The sequence below is a fragment of the Stegostoma tigrinum genome, chromosome 12, assembly GCF_030684315.1.
Source record: "Stegostoma tigrinum isolate sSteTig4 chromosome 12, sSteTig4.hap1, whole genome shotgun sequence".
NCBI lineage: Eukaryota > Metazoa > Chordata > Chondrichthyes > Orectolobiformes > Stegostomatidae > Stegostoma > Stegostoma tigrinum.
In genome coordinates, this window is record NC_081365.1 from 67,617,830 (window position 1) to 67,638,945 (window position 21,116).

At 40.9% G+C, this 21,116-nt stretch overlaps 1 protein-coding gene across 6 annotated transcripts in view; it reads left to right on the forward strand.

Annotated features, from left to right (window-relative positions):
* LOC125457049 (actin remodeling regulator NHS) overlaps positions 1–21,116 on the forward strand; it is a 396,554-nt gene that overhangs the window by 246,214 nt on the left and 129,224 nt on the right. Inside the window, exon 1 of one of the 6 annotated variants that reach the window (XM_048540753.2) lies at positions 11,537–11,911. The exons of the other annotated variants lie outside the window; for them this stretch is intronic. The gene's annotated coding sequence lies outside the window, so the exon portion shown is untranslated. Of the gene's footprint in view, positions 1–11,536; positions 11,912–21,116 lie in introns of those variants that run through there. 6 annotated transcript variants of the gene reach the window in all.

Sequence of the window (21,116 nt, forward strand, 5' to 3'; positions counted from 1 at the left end):
TGCAGTTCTTGAAAATTGTGAAAAGTTTTGGTAGATTGATGTAAGTGAAGATATTTCCACTTGAGGGGAATTAAAACTTTGGATTTGTAAATAAAAAATACTCCTGAATAAATGCACTAAGAAATTCATGAGAAACATCTTTGACCAGCAAGTGGTTAGACTGTGGAACTTTTTTGTTGCTATTCAGTCATTGGACATGGACATCACTGGCTGGCCAGCATTTATTGGCCATCCATAGATGTTCCTGAGAAGGTGGTGGTGAGCTGCCTTCCTGAATTGCTGCAGTCCATGTGCTATAACCAATAATGTCTTTAGGGATGGAATTCCAAGATTCTGACCCACTGACAGTGAAGGAAAGGCAAGAAATTTCCAAGTTAGAATGGTGAGTGGCTTGGAGGGGAACTTGCAGGTGGTGGTATTCCCATGTATCTGCTCCCCTTGTCCTTCAGATGGAAGTGGTCATGAGTTTGGAGGGTGCTGTCTAAGGAGTACCTTGTAGATAGTGCACGCTGCTGCTATTGAGCGTCAGTAGCGAAGGGAGTGGATTACTGTGCATGTAGTGCCAACGAAGCGGGCTGCTTTGTCCTTGTGGTGTCAAGCTTCTTGGGAGTTGCTGGGAGCTGTGCCATGATAGATGAAGGAACACGCTTTGAGGAGTCAGGAAGTGAGTTACTCACCACAGTATTCCTAGCCTTTGACCTGTCCTTGTAGCCAATCTATTTACATGGTGATTCCAGTTGGGTTTCTGGTCAGTGGTTGCCACCCCCCCTCCCCCAAGCTGTTGCGAGTGGGGTACTTAGTGATAGTAACACATAGACTGTCAAGGGGCCGTGGTAGATTGTCTCTTATTTGAGATGGTCATTGCCAGGCAATTGTGTGGCATGAATGTCATATGCCACTTGTCATCCCAAGCTTGGATATTGTCCAGATCCTGTTGCATTTGAATATGGACTGCTTCAGTATCTGAAGAATCAGGAATCATGCTGAACATTGAGCAATCATTGGTGAACATACCCATTCTGACCTTATGATGGAGGGATGGTCATTGACGTTGCAGCTGAAGATGTTTGGGCCTAGTATGCTACCCTGAGGAACTCCTGCAGAGATGTCCTGCAGCTGAGATGACTGATCTCCAACAATGCCAATATTAATTCCTGACTTCCCAAAGCTTGTTCACCATCTAAAAGGCACAAAGCTTTGGTGGAACGCTCGTCACTTACCTCAACGAGTGCAGCTGCAACAACACTCGAGAGATTTGACATCATCCAGGAAAAGCAGCCCACTGGATTGAGACCACTTCCACAAAATGTCCACACTTTCCTCCACCAACACTCAGTACTAAGACTGTGTACAAGATGCATTGCAGAAATTCGCATAGATCCTTAGACAGCACCTTGCAAATGCATGAGCATTGCCGTCTAGAAGGACAGGGGCAGAAGATACATGGGAACATCACCACTAACAGTTCCTTCAATGTCTCTGGGTCAGAATCCTGAAACTCTCTCTCCCTAATGGCATTGTCAGTGTACCTATGCCAAATGAACTGCAGGGGTTCAGGAATGCACTGCCTTGTTGAGGGCAACTAAGAACGGGCAATAATTGCTGGCCAGCCAGAGATGCCCAGATCCTATGAATGAGTTAAATGTATTTCAATGGAGGCACATGATGTGGAATAGTTTACATTAAGTTATGCCAAGGTCAGGAAAAGGTCTTTGTTCTGACTAGTGGATGCCAGATTTATGTAACTGTTTCCCACAGGAATGGTTTGGAATGTGAGAAAATTTGAAGAACCCAGGCATAATACAGGGGGTTTAGGAAGAGCTGATAGGCTTGCATTGGAATAGCCACAGTCTTTCTGATTAGCATGAATTTCATTAGGAATAATTCCCATGACCACGTACACATGGTGACTGAAACAGTTTCGCAGAATAACCTATTTTCTGTCCTGTGTGTAGGGAACTAAGATTCTTTGGCTGCAGCATAAATGAATCAGGTGAGGAGTACTTTTACCTTGGGCCTTTTTAACTATGCGTGTACCGCCCCAGGATATGATTATCTCTTTGCAGAGAGTATTCAGGTCAGCTGGGGAAATGAAAGAAACAGCCTTCCTTCACATATGATAGCTTCTTTCAGGTGACTGATCCCTGGAAAGGTATGTAGTGGAGGTCAAGAGGGCATTCTAATTGATCACCCTTTTCACCCATGACCATGCATGGTAACTGGGTTTCCTAAGCTTTGTTATAAAGCAAAGGGTGACCCCCCTCTAAGAACGAAAAGCGAAAGACCCAAACAGGAGTACCTCACCCTGTAATCTGTAAAAGGAGTGTGAAAAGTAGTGTAACCTGCCTTTCAGCAACTTCGAGAGGTTAAATAAAATAAATGCCTGATACTCACCTTACAATCACAAGTAACAGCTTATTTATCCAACAGTGAACAGATTAACCAAACTGTTAACAAACCAAATGAACCCCTTCTAACTACTAATTGTTCCCAAATAAACAAGATTCTAATGGTATGCTGTTCCAATAAATACAAGCCTCACTTACATAAAATTAAAAAAAACAGACTTTAGTTTCTTGAAATTACAGTCAAGTTATGTGACTACCAGAATGTTCTCTGCCTTCTCCGTCGAATGTCCTGTCAGGAATATTGACTAGCTGTGCAGTAGGTAACTTTGATTAAGATGGTGCTTTACTGTGGGGGCTGGCGATTCTCTCTTGGGAGCTGACAGCTGTTAACTCTATAAGATGGCAGTGAATTCTTCTGATTTTCCAACTGCCCTCTCATGTTATACCCTTGATGACATAACAATTTCTTACAATAGGATTGTCAAAACCTTCAGATTTAAATTTAATTGGTTTTTGGTATCTAAGTGCCTGATTCAAATTGATTGCTAAAATCCAAACTTCTTGTCTTGATAACAAAACAAAACTGCTACTTGGCCTACTAATTGTATGGCTGTTTGATACAAATGTTTCAATTTGAGTACTTTCTGTGCACCTGCAAACCAACAGCTGCTGCCATAGAAGAATCTCTAAGCATAGAAAAAGCACATTGTCTTTTGAAGGGACCATGCGCCACTTTCTCCCAGCATTTCACAAACACCAAATTCTAATTTCCTGCCTTCCAATCCACAAGTACTCTACCCACCATTGCATTATTTTGAAAAGATGGCTTCAAATTCTTTTCTTTTAAAACCTTAACTCCAATATATTACTAGATTCATCTCATTAATCTAGAGTTACACATTTTATACTCGTTCTACTTATATATAATATTGAACATAACCATTTCTATCTTACATAAATATTTTTCTTTCAATCCATGATGAAGCACCCATGATAATATTTTCACAACCCACAACATTTACAATCTGTACATTAAATGCTTCTAACATAACACTCCAACAACAAAATGTGGTGCTTTTGTCCTTAAAACTTTCCAGAAATGTCAAAGGATTGTGATGGGTACACATCAACCATCTCTGGGTGTATTGTTTGCAATGTAAACATTAAAATGCTGGAAGGCCAATACCAAACTTAATAACTCTCTTTCAATGTTTGAATAGTTTTTTCTGGATGCTATTAAAAGTAACTGATTGGCCTTTTAATTTCACAGACATCCTCCTGTAACAAGACAGCTCCAATACCCACCTGGCTTGCCCTGACAGTGACTTTAAAGGGTTTCAAAAATTTGGTGCGGCTAAAAGTGGTGCAGTGGTTAACTCTGCTTTTAAATTCTCAAATGCCTCCTGGCATTGTTCTTTCCCCTGAAATTTTGTGTTCTTTTTTAACAAGTCTGTTACCACATTACCAAACTTTGGTACAAATTTCCCTCAGAATCAACTCAATCCTAAAAATCGTAGCACTTCCTTCTTCGAGGATGGTCTTGGAAATTCCTTGATGGACTTCGTCTTCAAGTTTCTTGATGTCATCTGTCTATATCCAGTGTTCTGCCTTCATGAATTCTGCTTTTGCCAAATTTATGGCCAGCTTTGCCTTCTGTAGTCTCTCAAAGAGGTCTGCTAAGTGCTTCATGAGATCTTTCCACAAATGACTAAAGGTCACTAAGCAATCTGTGTAGACAGCACAATTAGTTCATCTTGCAACAAATCTGTTCATAAGTCTTTGAAAAGTGGCTGGTGTATTTTTGATTCCATAGGACATTACTTTAAATTGATGCAGCCCATTTGGGGTTACAAAAGCAGAAATGTCTTTTGCACTGTCCAACAAAAGTACTTGCCAGTAGCCACAAAGTAAGTCCAACTTTGGGATGGAAGTCACTTATCCTACTTTTTCCACTCATGTGAGTCAGATTTGAACACGGTATTGACCTTCTGATAATCTACGTAGGACCGTTGAGTATCATCAGGAACCAACACAATCAGTGAACTCTACTTGCTTTGACTCATCTCCTGGAGCATCACTTCCACTTCCTTTTGAATATGCACAGCTTTGAGAAGGTTAAGTTGTAGGGGTGGCTTTTTTTTTATCAGAACAGCATTCCCTACATCAAACTCACGTACTAGGATATTAGTCCTCCCCATTCTATTTCTACATATATCCTCATAGCATTGCAACAAGTCTTTTAAATCAGTTCTCTGTTCCTGGGACAGATAGCTCACTACCCTGTCCAATTCCTTAAAGACTTTCTCATTATTCAATTTATTGTGAGGCACATCAAAATCTGAATCATCTAGATTTGATTCCTCACTCTGAGGGGTAGTAACTAATGCCTGTTTCTCTGGTTCCCTTTCCCTGTCACCGTAAGGTTTGAACATATTCACATGATATATCCGATATATACTTATTTTTTCCTATCTGGCATTTTTACCAGATAATTCATCTGACTTAACTTCTTCTCAATCTGATAGGCGCCACTAAACTTTGTTTTGAAGCAATGTCCTACCACTGGTAACAGTGCTATTATTTTATCCCCATGGGCAAATGTACGAATTTTACTTTTCCTATCTGCTACTTGCTTCATTATATCCCACCTTCATGCATTGTCTAGCTAATTCACTACTGTGTTTAATCTTTCTCTCACCTCAGAAAAATAATCCAACTGTGAGACCTCTGACTTCAGACCTATCAATATTTCCTTAATTAATTTTAAAGCCCCTCTTCCTTCATGTCCAAATATCAATTCAAATGGAGTATTCATTGGAGCATCTTTAATGGCAAATAATATAGATGGGATATCTTTATTCCAGTCATTTGGGTAGTCCCGGCAATAAGCCCTCAGCATTGTCTTTAGGGTCTGATGCCACCTTTCCGATGCTCCCTGGGATTCAGGATGGTACATACTTGATTTAAAGCATTGGATGCCTAAACTACCCATGACCTTCTTAAATAGTTTAGCAGTAAAACTGGACCCTTGGTCTGACTGAATCTCCCTGGGTAACCCATAACAGGTAAAGAAAACTAGCAACACTTCCATAACCTTTCTTGCCTTGACAGTCCATAATGGAATTGCCTCCGGAAACCTGGTAGGCACATCCATATACTAGTTCCCACTTTTGATTTTAGGAAGGGGACTCACACGATCAATTATAACCTGTGTATAAAGTTCTTCAAATGCAGGATTGGCATCAAAGGTGCTGCTTTTATTACTGCCTGTGGCTTTCCTACCGTTTGACACATATGACAGGTACGGCAAAATTCAACCACATTTTTATGTGATCCAGGCCAATTGAAATTCCTCTGTGTCTTAGCTTGAGTGTTCCTCACTCCTCAATGACCACCTACAGGTAATTTGTGTGCTACCCACAATACTTCCTGTCTGCACACTACTGGCAACACAGTCTGGTGAACTTCTGCCCATTTCCCAACTGCACTAACCCTGCCAAGGTCTCCATTTCTGTCTTAAGACTTTGTTCTTAAGGTAATAGCATTGAGGAATATATTCTGATTCCTTTTCTGAACAGGCTTTATGATTTGAATCCTTCATCATCTCATCTTTTAATTGTAATTCAATTAATTTCTCAGAACTAAACACCTCTGCCTGATCCTCAACCTGCTTACGTTTTTCCACTACCATTTCATCAAACAGGGTGTCAGGTAACTGGACCTCAACTCCTTCATCTTTCTCTTATTCTTTCCTTTCTTGTTTTAATTTATGGCTGTGAAATCTGAAAAAATCCAGCGTATTTTCTTCTTAACTTCTCAGTTCCCTAGTTTTCTTTTGGCTTCTCCAATACAATGGGATCGCTCCCTCCTGTGAACCAACTATGTCATTTCCAAAAACAAAATGTATTCCTGGAATAACCAATTTTTCTGTTACTCCCACTGTCACTTCCCCGGTCTTGATTGGACTTTCTAGTCTTGTCTTACACAGGCGAACACTAATACTCTCTCCATTTATTTCACAGTTTATTATTTCTTGGGTAATATTTCAGAAGGAGTGCAAATATTTCCATCTCTTACTATTAGAGACTGACCAGCTCCCAGAGCTCTCAATATTTTAACTTTTTTCCCTACTTCCTCTGTTCTAACTGAATAAACCATACCCACACAAGCAAAGTCTTTGAAAAGATTGGGTGCTATCTTACTTTCCAGCCCATGACTAGGCTGTGCACTTTCCTGCAGCTCCTCGACTTCTCTTGGGATTTCCTTCACTACTTCAACTGTTTAGCCTCTTTTACTACATCCTTTTTCCCAGTGCCTTTCTTAAACCACCAGCCCTGTGGCTTTGTTTGTCCTACCTTATTGCAGTAAAAATACCTGAGGCTTTTCATCTAGATAGTAAGGTGTGAATCTGGATGAACACAGCAGGCCAAGCAGCATCTTGGGAGCAGGAAAGCTGACATTTCGGGCTTAGACCCTTCATCAGATGCCGCTTGGCCTGCTGTGTTCATTCAGCTCCACACCTTGTTATCTCCGATTCTCCAGCATCTGCAGTTCCTACTATCTCTGAGGTCTTTCACCTCTTCTCCACCCTCTTTGCTTTCTTTTTTCACACATAATAAACTGTTCCCATTGTGATCTACTTTTTTGTTTTTCATTGAAAAACAACCTCTTTCCCAATTTCTATTCGTCACGGAATGAAATTGCTGTCAGAGGCTAAATTGTGAATTATGCGCTAATGCGTATTCATCCACCATCTTTGCAGCTTTTCTCGCTGTTTTAACTTTCGGTTCCTCAACATGAGTCCTATCACTTCTGGAAGTGAGTTTTTAAACGCTTCCAGCAGAATAACATCTCTAAGATCCTCACATGTCTTTTCCATCTTTAATGCTCTCATCCATCAAAGTTGCTCTGTTAAATTCTTTCAAATTCATTATAAATCTAACCCGGTTCCTAAAATTTCTGAACTGTTGTCAGTATGGTCCTCAGGCACTCAAAATAGCCTGTTTTACTCTTTCATACTTTCATAACACCTCCTCTGACAGCACTGCAAACACCTTACTAGCCCTGCGTACCAACTTGGTCTGCATTAATTTTCCCAACATAGATCCTGGCTAGTTCCTCCATTTAGCCAATTTCTCAAAGAAAATGAAAAAAAGACTTCTACATCTGCTTCATTAACTTTTGGTTTGTATATTATCACTGCCACGTCTGCTCATCATCACCTTCCTCCTCACTGCCTACCTTCTACCTTCATTTCCATCATTTTAAGTTGGATATCCTGTTAAATTTGCATCTTTTAAAGTTCAAACTCTCTTTCTCCCTTTTTTTTGGTTTTTCTCTGCTTGTAACTATAATTCAAACAGTTTCATTTCCCTTTCTTTGTCTTCTATCCTGGCTCTCTCCTTTTCTATGCGTTCCAACTCCAATTATCTAACTTGCAGTTTAATGTTTTTCTAACTCCACTAACTTAAACTGTTTTTTTGATATATGCTGACTAACTCCATTACAATTTCAGCTTTCCTCTTATCCTTCACTAAACGCAATTGTAGCCTGTCTGCTAATTCTAAAAGCATCTCCTTTTTCTGTCTTGCTAAACTTCCTTGGCAAATTTGGAAATTTTGACCCCCAGAAACGTTTTAGCAATGTTAAGAGCCATTTCTCCACTTTTGATTTAACCAACAACAAGCAACAGAAATTAAACAGATTTTCCATTTCACCCTTAAGTTTTTTTTCCAAGATCTAGGTCACTAGCCCCCAAGTCTGTTTTAAATCTGCTGGGATCTTTCGTACCCTAAATCTGTTCAAATCTCTCCAAATCTGTTCAGGTCTGCTCAAATCCGTTCAGAATCATTCACATCAGTTCAGATTGGTTCAATACTGATTGTGGATGATCAGCCATGATCATAATGAATGGTGGTGCTGGCTCGAAGGGCTGAATGCCCCACTCCTGCACCTATTGTCTATTGTCTATTGCCTATAAATCCATTCAGGTCCATCCAAATTCTTTCAAATCTGTTCAAATCCCAGATACGAGCCCCCAGTCAGTTATAAAGTAGAGGTTGACCCCCCCCCTCTGAGAACTAAAACTGAAATAGCCAAAGAGGAGCACCTCGCCTTATTGTCTGTAAAAGGTGTTTGAAAAGTAGTGTAACCTGCCTTTCAGCAACTTCTAGTGGTTAAATAAAATAAATCTCTGACACTCACCTCACAATCAACAAGTAACAATTTATTTATCAAACTCTAACAGTGAACAAATTAACTAAACTATTAACAAACCAAACAATTCCCTTCTAACTACTAAATATTCCTGAATAAAACAAGATTCTAATGGTATGCTGTTCCAATAAATAAAAGTACCACTTATATAAAATTTAAAAAAAAACAGACTTTAGTCTTTCAAAATTATAGCCAGGTTATGTGCCATCCAGAATGTTCTGTGCCTACTCCGTCCAATATTCTGCCAGGATCACCTTCTGCATCAAAGTTCTGTCAGGAATACCTTCCCTGTTGAACATCCTGTCAGGAATATTAACTAGAGATAATGGGAACTGCAGATGCTGGAGAATTCCAAGATAATAAAATGTGAGGCTGGATGAACACAGCAGGCCAAGCAGCATCTCAGGAGCACAAAAGCTGATGTTTCGGGCCTAGACCCCCTCTCTGATGAAGGGTCTAGGCCTGAAACGTCAGCTTTTGTGCTCCTGAGATGCTGCGTGGCCTGCTGTGTTCATCCAGCCTCACATTTTATTATCTAGGAATATTAACTAGTTGTGCCGTAGGTAACTTGGATTTAGATGGTGCTTTCTCTAAGACTTAGAGAGGACTGTGACGGCTAGCGATTCTCTCTTGCGAGCTGACAGCTGTTAACTCTAGCAGATGGCAGTTAACTCTTCTGATTTTCTAATTGCCCTCTCCTTTCATACCCTTGATGACATCAATTTCTTATAAGAGGATTGGTCTTATGTTGTTAAAACCTTCTGATATAAATTTAATTGGTTTTTGGTATCTAAGCTGATTCAAATTGATTGGCTAAAAGCAAAACTTGCTGGCTTGATAACAAAACAAAATTGTTTCTTAGCCTCCTAACAGTGTGGTTGCCCGATACAAACATTTCAATTCGAGTGTTGTCTGTGAACCTGAAAATCCTCAAGCTGTTGCCCACAGACATTCTTTTTGAATCTCTAATCATAGAAAAAGCCCATCATCTTTTCTAGGGACCACGTATTGCTATCTTTCCCCATCCCCAGCAATTTACAGACATCAAATTCTAACTTCCTGCCCTCTAATCCACAAGTACTTTACCCAACTTTGTAATAGTTGAACAACAGGCATCTGTACTTATGAAAACATAAATGGTTCTGAAAACAGAACACATCTGTAGGCCAATTACCAATGGCTACATGGCCCACAAAAAAATCCAGATCGATTTATTTAGCTTCAAATACCATGAATATCCTAGGGATTGGTGTTAATGTGAATCTTAAGTGGTCCAGCAATATAAATACAATGACAAGTTAGACAATGGGAATTCTACAGCTCATCACCTCTCTTCCCAAAGACTTGTCTAAGATCTTAGAAGGCGCAAGTCAGAAGTATGGTCAATTATTCTCCACTTGGGTGATGGTGACTCCAGTAACGCTCAGGAACTATGCACCATATATGACAAAGCAGCCCCCTTGAACGGCATCCCATCCACCACTTTGAACATTGCTTCCTTCACCACTGACTTACAATGGCAGTAATATAGACTATCCAAAAGATGCATTGTAGCAATTAATCATTGTCCCTTTCACAGTACCTTCCAAATCTAGAATAACTAGAATATTAAAAATATAAAGGCAACTAACATGAGAAAAATGCCATCCTGAGTAAAAGCTATATTGCTGTTCCAAAAATGTCATTTGGTCAAAGTCTTTGAACTGTATGACATGGTAGCTCAGTGGTTAGCCCCTCTGTCTCACAGCACCAGCGACATGGGTTCAATTCCAAGCTCAGGCAACTATCTGTGTGGAGTTTGCACATTTTACCCATGCCTGCAAAGGTTTCCTCCAGGTAGTCCAATTTCTTCCCACAGTCCAAAGATGTGCAGGTTGGATGGATTAGCCATGCTAAATTGTCCAAAGTGCCCAGGGGTTAGCCATGAGAAAGGCAGGGTTACAGAGATAGGGTAGGTCGGTGGTGTGTCTGGGTGGGATGCTTTTTGGAGTGTTTGTGTAGACTCAAAGCGCCAAATGGCCTGCTTCCACATTGCAGGGATTCTGTGATTCTATGCCTAACACCAGCACGATTCTACCTACAGCACACAGTACGCAGCTATTCAAGGAGGCAGCTCACGACCACCTTCTTGCAACTAATGAGGAATGGGCGATAAATGTTGGCTTACTCAGTAAGGCCTACATCCTATAACTGAAGCAAAAAATATAGGACAACAGCACAGTAGGGAAAATCAGAGTGCAGTAGAGCTTAGTTGGGTCAGGTTTAGCTGCTCTTTAGCATTGATCGTTGTTCTAATTAAGCTTATTAAATAGGAGCTGAGTACACTGGATAATGGGACTCGTGATGTTGAGCTGGCGAGCGCACATAATCATACTCTGAGGCTGCTTTATCTGCTAGTCAGACCAATGTGACGTGGATAGGTCTGGACATAAATAGGAAGATGGTCCATGGTGCAGAGGCAATAAAAAAGCCTGCCATTGTAGACGATTAAACAATTAAATTTACATCACAGTAAAGTGGTTGATCTTGTAAATGGATGAACTGCTGACAAACAGCAGATGTAAATGTAGAAAAGGGGGTTCTTGGCCAATTTAAGTTAATGGAGGGGGGAAGAGAGAGGGTGGGGTGGATGATAGGTGAGAAAGAGAGAGGTCGATGCTTGTGTGCTGATCCTTTCCAGGCTCTGTCTTAAGAGCCTTGTGTTTGAGTGGGCTAGACCCGGTGAATTAAAGAAAAAGCTCCCACTGTGTTTGAATTCTTGTTTTGTCCCAATGTCTCAGCTTCACCTCACAATGAATGGCATGCTGACTGAATGAGCTGTGTGTGTGCGAGAGAGAGACAGGAGGGGATGGAGGTGTTCTACGGAAGGGAGAATATAGGCACGACAGGTTCGGTTTGTGCTAAGAAGCTGTTTGCCAGAGCATACAGGAGCCTGGTGATTCCAGCCGCCGCTTGAACGGGAACGTGTTGTGCCATTTGGATCTGATGTGCTGAGGAGCAGGGAATGAGAGAGAGAGAGAGAGAGAGAAAGTGGATTGAACCATCCCGTCAACTGAAAAGGGGGTAGCCTTGGAAACTGTTGACATGCATATCGTCTTTTTTTACCCCCAGCGCTTCTTTCACATTCAACCCCCTCCCTCCAGCATGCGTAGCTTTTCAACATCACCGGTGTGACTGAATTGCAAGCTGTTGCTGGAGGAGAAAGGCAACTGTGGTGTGAGAGCACCATTCACCATTACATCCCGCCATGGCCCTGGGATGCTGTGTGCGGAGGAAAGCAGATAGAGGTCCACTATATGCTTTGCCCAGCAAGCTGAGGAAACTTCGCTGAAGCTACTTTTGACTGTGTAAGTGCTTAAGAGCATGCTAATGCTGTCATGTCTGCAGCATCCTCGCCTGTTTATTTGGCGCAGGGCTGAATTGCTTCAAGCTAACCTTGCTGCAAAAAAATGCATGTTCTTCTGCGGTGAAAATGCTTGATGTTCAGAGACTGAGCAGGGAAAGATCCTTGGTGGGGGGGGAATCTTACGGTTTTTGCATCAATATGCAACTGAAATAGTGCTTTATAAAGGTCAATGTGGGACAACAGATTTACAATGCATTGTTCTCGAAATCACTCTCTCCACAGCTTTTGTGTGGATTCTCTCCCCCGAGTTTTGATGTTAGATGCCTGCTACCTTTAGCAATGTACAATAAATCTTGTATTTGCCTACGATATTTATAGTATAAAGCTTTCATCTGCGGGCGCCTCTCCAGTTTGCATTTTCCAATGAAAGCAGTAATTTCTCTCGATCATGGTTCCAATATAATGTTCTTTACAACAGATTATAAAGGATTATTTGGCTGTTTGGGGTGGGGGAAACGAAGCAAATAATGAAAGCCTGAAGCTGGGAGTTCAATTATGCATGTTTAGCCAAAAAAAGAGGCCACAATAAAAGCAACCTGTACAATTGAGTAGACTTGGTCTCCATCTCTACATAATTGTAGCTTTCCTTGCCTGTGTTGAATCTACTGTGCATCCACACTGGTACCAATGCCTTTTGTTTTCCATCTGGTAAGCAATAACCTGAAATCCGGCTGAGGCAAGCCCGAACTAAGATGCAGAAAGGGGAGGGAGAAGACGTGTCGGCACTAGCAATGCTCAAAACTAAATTAAAGGCCAATGATTTCTCCACGCTTACCCCTGCTGCACCCATTGCTCTAACAAAGCTCTCGCGGGCTCAGGTACAGGCTGCGCTCAGGGACTGTTAGAATGATGAGAATTGCTGACCCAGATTGGACCAAAATCCGTCCACTTTCCCCTTGACCATTCATAATGGAGTTGCTGACAGTTCACAGTAATGGGTAGCACGATGGTTAGCACTGCTGCCTGACAGCGCCAGGGACCTGGATTCAATTCCAGCCTTGGGCAACTGCTCGTTTGGATTTTGTGAGTGCTGAGTGCTCTGCTTTCCTTCCATCGTCCAAAGATGTGCGGGTTAGGCGCATTGGCCATGCTAAATTGCCCATTGTATCCAGGGATGTGAAAGCCATGAGTAAATGCAGGGTTACAGCAATAGGATATGGGTTGTGTCTGGGTGGGATGATCTTTGGAGGCTTGGTGTACAATTGCGCCTGTACTTTAGGGATTGTATGATTCTAACTGACCTCTACTGCTAAATCAACCACCTACTCAGATATGACCCTGTTGCTGGAGAGCCATTCATACAAAGCTACCTTTTTCACCCAAGTTTGCTACACTTCCTAAATGTCATTCTCCACTTGAGTTTACACAATGAGACTCAGTCGGCAGTTTGACCACATAGGGCATCGCAAATCCCTTCTCAATTAAAAACCAAAAGAACTGTGGATGCTGTAAATCAAGAATAAAAGCAGAAGTTGCTGGAAAAGCTCAGCAGGTCTGGCAACATCTGTAAGGCAAATGTGTTCTCACAAAAAATGTACACTTTCCAGTTGGGGGGGTGGGGTGGTGCTAATGGTCAATGGCGTAAAGTTGAAAATTAGACCCACAGTGGATTTTCTTCTCTGTTCCCAGTTACAGGGAGATTGAGGTCAATTACAAAGGCCCAGCTTTTGCTATGATTGAAATAGCTACCTCAGCATTGAGAGTGTAATGAAATAGGTCAATCCCATGCTCCATGGTGCATTTACCTACTAAATTAATAAGGGACAGTCGTTTTCTTTTGGAAGCAGATTGAGTTGATGGATCACAACATTAAAATGTCACATTGAGAGATGTTGAAAGTATCCGAGATGCAGATCTTTGCACCGTTTTACATCTCTGTTTATGTAGGTTTTAGCTGAACTGAGATATTTTGAAGTGCAGGTATAACTAACCTGGGCTCTAATGGCAATGTGAGTAACCAATACTGGCTGTGAACAGCTTATTTGATATGGGACAAACATCAGCATACTTCTGTCTGTATAACATGATGAACCTGCAGCAAATGAAATGCATTGGGAATGGGGTTTCTAACCATTCTGCCATTGAGAGGATCTTCTTGGTTCCTTGAGAAGCTGGTTCTGCCACCATGTTGAACTAGTGAGCCGGTGTCAATGTGGGTGACTGCTGCCAAGCCGCTGTAGCCCCTGATGGTCATGACAGTGCCCACCAGCTCATAGGTGATGTCGCCATTCCCCTGTGCCATCCAGTGTCCCCCAGGGCTGAGAATCAATGGTTCAGGCATTCACCTTCCTAGAATCGGAGCTTTGGGCATCCTGCTGGTTGTCAGCCTCTGGCTAGCTTACCATCCAGAAAATCCATGGACACACAATTGCTTTCCATCCTGGAAATGTGTCAGAGCCTCTGAACTCTTCCCGTGCTCAATAAGTTCCGACTGACTTGGGGATGAGCTGCTACATTCGTGTGTTGCCCTCCATGGAAGGCCCAGAACATGTCACAGCAGCGAAGCCGAAAGTTGCTCAGCCTCCATTCTGTGATAGCTCCCAGCCGTCTGTGTTTCACAGTCAGGCATCAAGATGCTGAGAACGTACAAACAAGTAACAAGAGTGGGCAACTCAGCCCTTCAAGCCTGACATGCAATGCAATAAGAGTGTGGCTAATCTGATTTTAACCTAAACTTTACATTTCTGCTTATCCCCTGATAACTTTTCATTCCTTCAGTAATCAAGAATCTATCTACATCTGCCTTGAAAATATTCAAAGATCCTGCATCCACTGCCTTTTGAGGAAGGGAATTGCAAAGACACACACCCTCTGTGTGGGAATAAGTTTCCTCACCTCTGTGTCAAATGGATGCCTCCTTATTTTTAGACTACGATCTTTAGCTCTAGATTCTCCCACAAGAAAACACATGTTTCTGGACCCGCCTCGTCAAGCCCCCTCTAGATTTTATGTGTTTCAATTTAGTCACCTCTGACTGTTCTAAGCTCTCAAGGATACAGGCCTAACCTGTCTAGACTGTCATCATAAGGCAATCTGTTCATTCCAATTATTAGTCTAGTAAATCTTCTCTGAACTGCTTCCAATGCTTTAATATTTATTCATGAGTACAATAACCAGTACTGTACACTGTATGCCAGATGTGATTTCACCAATGCCCTGTATAACTGAAGCATAACATTGGGAAGTTATGCAGGTTAAGGCTGCATTCAGTTCCCCTTGCAATAAAACATACACTGTATTAGCTTTCCTGATTACTTGCTGTACCTGCACACTAACTTCCTGTGATCAATGCATGGCAATGCCCAGATTTCCCTGCATCTTAAAGCTCCGCAACCTCTCACTGGTTAGATATATATATATTTGTTTTTATTATTTTGCCAAAATGGACAATTTTGCTCTTTCCCACATTGTACTCCATTTTCCAGATCTTTGCCAACTCCTTTAACCTAGCTATATATCCCTTTGTAGGCTCCTTAGATCCTCTTTCCAACAAAGAGAACATCAGCGTCATAAACCAACTTCTTGCTCCTCGGAGTCAGCTTGATGTTATTCCATGCACATTGCATGAGTCGGGAAAGATGGTAGCTGTTTCCCTATAAATGTATAGAGGTCCTACATAAAGGGGCAGATTGTCTGTCAACGTACAGAATTTGCAAACCACTGCCAGTGTGATGTTAATTAGTGTGACGTTTGTCAGTACGATCGATAGCCTAGTCAACTTCCCCGATGAATGTCAAAGACATATTGATACAATCATGATTTCCCCTCACTGTAGTGCCTGTTTGCATTGCAAACAGCTACATTGAAAGAGGACATAATTTTTTTTTACCTATAAATGGCTAATTCATAAGGATGATATGCTGGGAGGAAGTTGATTAATAACTCAATATCGGCAACATAAAAGTGCTGTGAAGGCTATACATTTTAATATCACTCACTTTAGCCATACGACCAAGCCATTATAGTAGGATTGAAATCTGGAAATATGGATGCTCAGAGCTAGCCAAAAGATAATTAAAGAAAATTTAAATATTGTGAAATGGAACTCAGATTCTAATAAGCTTCCTTTATAAATCAAAAATTAATTCATAAGACTAATATGGTTTGGCAATGTTTTGTTTTTGTCTCATCTTAATCCTTGCAAACAAATTTGATTCATTGTTTAGCCTGACAAGCATAGTCTGACAGTGCAATATTTTCTCACCCTTTTGGAAAAGTTAGGATTGTATGATGATGATCAGTCCACATGGGATTCTTGTGTGAAATGCACCGATAAAAATGTAATTACTAAGACCACAGTGCACAAGTTTATCTGTGGAAGTTTCTTCCTGTCTCAACATCATTATTTATTAAAACTAATAGTCAGCATTAGAACAAACCCAAGTTGGAAAATAGTTTTTGAATGTGTCTCAAGCAGTCCAACCACAACCTTTGCTTGTTTGGCACCTTTATTATGATCAAATAAAGTCTAAGGCACCTTCACAGAAGCAGTATGAAGGAAAATGTGACACTGAGGCACCGAGATATTAAGGTAGATGGCCAAAAGATGAAAAAGCTATACATAAGGCATGTTTGAATGGGGGAAGAAAAAGGCAGGGAGGTTTAGGAAGACAGAAGGCAAATAAAGATATCGCTGCAAACAGTGGAGTGATTAAAATTAGAAATGTTCAAGAGGCCTGAAATGAATGATGAGATGATTACTGAGAATTATGTGGAAGGAAATGGAGAGCACAAGAAAATAAGAAATAGGAGCTGGAATAGCCCATTCAATCTTTCAAGCCTGCTCTGCTATTTAATAGGATCATGGCTGATCTACTTCCACACTATTTCCCCGCACTGTCCCCATATCCTTTAATGTTTTAATAAGTGGAAATAAGCCTCGAACATATTCAATGACAAAGCCTTCACAACCATCAGGACTCGCCACCCTCTTTCTCTTTAACTCAGTCTTAAATGCCTAACCTTTAGTTTTGAGACTGTGTTGACTGCTTGTAGTATGTCCCCCAGCTGTTGGAAATATTCTTCCTGCATCAACCTGGCTGAGCCCTGTGAGAATTGTGTCTGTTTGCATGAGATCACCTCTCATTCTTCTGAACTCCAAAAATGTAGGGACAGTCTATTTAAGCTTTCCTCATACAATAATCCCTCCAAAACAGGAGTTACTTTAGTGAGCCTTCATTGTACACCCCCTATGGTAAGTATATCTTATTTCGGTAAAAGTCTGAAAATTGCACACAATACATCTGCGTGTGGCCACATCAAGACTTTGTGTTCAAAATCTTTTGTAACCAAGATTGCTGTGCTCTTTGCTTCCATAGTTGCTTGCTGTGCAGACATGTTAACCTCCATTGAATCATAAACAAGAATACCAAGGTCCCTTTGAAATTCAACATTTCCTAGCCTCTCACTGTTTAAGAAATACTCTGTGGGTGGAATCCTATAGGGGCCTGAGAGATATGGACTCTGGGTGAGATTTGTGGCAGAATCGCTTGAGAAATCTAACAAGGCTGACCTGGATGTCGGGAGCAACTCACTGCACCTGGTTAACATCGTTCTGGGTGTCGAAGTGAGATTCTCATTAGGTAGTGGCATGATGCCTGATAAGGTGGGGGTGGGGGGTCGATTATTGCCTGTTAATTACCTTATTTTCTGTGCATTTTGCATCACTAAAATGCAGCTTCCTGTCCTACCATCAGCTGTGAACCAAGAGATTCTCAATATGGAAGTCAGAGAGGACAGTAGGAGACATCAGCGCGCAGTGTGCCCCAAGGCAACTCCATAGTAGACACTGGGCACCGACCTCTTAGGGCACACATCCTTGGGCACTGGCCACACACACACACACACACACACACACACACACACACACACACACACACACACACACACACACACACACACACACTGTGTGCCAGCAACAACGAACCTTCATAGCACATCTCTGATCTACTCACAGTATGCTTTTGCAATTCAATGTTGAACTTTGGGATGAAATAGCTACTATAATTGTAATGCTGCAGCTGACTGTCAGACAGTTCACAATGCATCTTGTCTCTTTCTGCCCTATTATGGAACTCTATCAACAAACACATTGAACTGGACCCGATATACAAACCACTGAGAAACAGAACCGGAAGTGATGCCAACCAGCCCAGCAAACCGAGGCATGTAAATAACATCAACACTTCACCAAAGGTGCACAGATGATGGTACCTAGCAGGGTGACAAAACGTCTGCAATCAAGCACACCGTCTCAGTGAGCAAGTCTACGCCCTCTAATACAAATAGTTAGCATCTAGGTACACCAGGCAATTAGAAAAACAAATGACATTTTGCCTTTACTTCAGGGGCTTGAAGTAAGTAAATAAAGAAGTTTTGTTAGAATTTTTGGAGCTTTGGTGAGACCTTCCCTGTGTGTAGTTTTAGCCATCATATTTAAGGAAGGGTACATTTCCTTTGGAGAGGGTTCACTAGATTAGTCCCTGAGATATGATGTGAGGGAGTCACCGTGGATAAATCTGGTTTCTGTTCCCTGGAGTTGAGAAGAATAAGTGGTGATCTTATTAAAACATTGAAGATTAAGAAGGGGTTTACTTGGGTTAATAGACATCTTTTCTCCCCTGGCTGTGTAATCTGGGATAAGGGGACATCATTTCAGAATAAGGAGTCATGATGAAGAGATATTTATTCACTTAAGGTTTCTAAATGCTTGGAATTCTCTACTTCCACAAGGTTTTAAGGCTGAGAAGTTCACAGTTTAGGCTTCTCAGGAATTGAGGGATATGATGAGTGGACTGGAAAGTGAAGTCCAAGCCAAGATTAGTTGCGATGATAATGAATTATGGAGCAGATTGGCTGTATAGTCTAATCTTACTCCTAATTTGTATGTTCTTATGTTGTTACATAAGAGACTGGAGAAACAGTTTACAATCCAACGCTGATCATAATCGTTGAGGATATGATTAAGGTCAAAGATTGTTGTATGATTATTAATTCAAGCACGCTAGTGTTTGTTCAGAGACTTCTAATCCAATTTACCCATATTGAAAACTACCATTTTCTTTTTCTGATACATTTTATAGAAGTCTTAGTGTGACTTGGCTCATCCAGTGTACACAGCAATCTGGATAAAACTCTCTGAAAACCTTTTCTGGAATTTATTGGTGCTTTTTGCTTACTTTAATGGATATGGTGTTGGTTCAAAATTGCCTTTGGAGCTACTTGCTAAGATTAAGTACAGTACAGATTAATGGGGCATAGAATCGATAGCATTTCACAGTTACTTTCCAACAATGAGATAAACTCAGTGACAGTCAAATGCGAGGACACTCTTTTTTAAACAAGTTTCACTGCAGAGAGTTTCTTTTCTAAATGTATTGAATAGCTTTTTTAATAATGCATCTTATAACAAATCAAAAGAAACAGCAATTCGGAATATTATTCTTGTGAGCACTGTAATATACAAGGGAATAATCCTGTACCACAGGAGAGGAACTGAAGATTAGTGTTTTTATGTGAATGATAATTCTCTTATTGCATTGCAATTATTTATAGAGGAGTTCTTTTTGCCTGCATTACATGAGGGAGTGGAATTGTTTGTGTGTTATGACAGTTGACTTCAGTTGTTGTGTTGTAACCAGATCTGTGGGTTGTGCTAACCACAGCACAGTTGTTCTTTTTCTCCTACAGATGTACAATTTTATGAAGCACTTAAAAACAATCTGTATGAAAAAATGATCAACATTTTCTAGTTCTGTGTGACAGCCAAGATGTTGACTCACCCATCATTGTGATGTCTAGAATCTAGGTGAATACCTCGATTTGCTAAGAAAATGAATGGCCAGGCAGTGAAGTGGAGATGTGCATGTGATCCATATGTAAAGGCAAAACTGAGAAAAGACTGAAGAATCGCAATTAGGGATAGAAAGAATGATGCTTTGTGTGGAAATTGTGTGGCAGGAAGGAGAGGCAACGGCAGCAGAGACCCTGCTTAAAATCATTGACAGCTGCATGTTAAGAATCACAGATGGAGAGAATCAGACAGAGATGAAACTGGTTTTCAGACTTGAAGAAAATGAAAATACTTTTTTGGGAACCCATAAATGTCCTTGTATACTGAAATTTCTCAATGCTATGGATACAGGAATTAGGACTGAAAGCAGAAACATAAGCTAAAATGAGAAAAATAAATTTACATCTTGTTTTGGGCATTTCTGTTGTCTAGTGTTGTAAAGTTAATACTTTGTATTTATGTGAAGTCACTGCAATGTCACCTGAAGGTCAGTGTTGTGTGTGAGAGACACAGAACATGTTGTTCCAGTTCTGAAACAGCACTCTTTCAAAATCCTGCCCTCTTGATATGAAGCCTCAATGGCAAGTTGACAGACTGGCGATGGAGCGATGTTATCACGGGGCCAATTTTGCAAGCAAAGCTCCCATCTATTGAGACTCCATGTCAGGACTGAAGTGTCACATAATTAGCCATTTCTGTGTTCTAATTAAAAAGAATACTATCAAAGCTGATACCAGCGGTTTATCATCATATAAGTACAACAAGTGTAGGAACTAAGTAACGGATTAGATCTTGCTGGAGTCTCACACACCTTTCAAATTTATGTTAAGAAAATTCATTCCCTAAAAGTTTCTAGAAATCTAGAATGTTAGCAGAGAATCTGGGTTCTTACTTTCTCTCACTGGTTCTTTTTTGCTCTCTCTCTTAATCCAATTTTTCCCAACATTATTTCACTCCTTCCTGATTTGATTTTTAATGCATCCTAATTTTTTCCCTTCTTGGTCCTTCCTCTGTTTATTTCTCAATCTTTAAACCTTACTTCTAATCCCTTCTGTGCTGTAACAATTCTGTGAAAAGCATTTTGGAGCCAGAGGAAGCCCAAAGAAGTGAAATTGTAAATTTTTTCTTGCACTTCCTTGGAGATGAGGAGGAATGTGAGGCTTCCCCAGCACTACTCCTTCTATCTCCCAAAATGCACCAAAAACCTGACTTATTCAAGGCCATGCTAAATTGCCCATAGTGTCCAGGAATGTGTTGGTTAGGTGGGTTAGCCATGGGAAATGCAAGGATATAACTCAGCCACATTAGGGGCATTTAAATAGTCCTTGGATAAGCAGATGGATGATGATGGGAT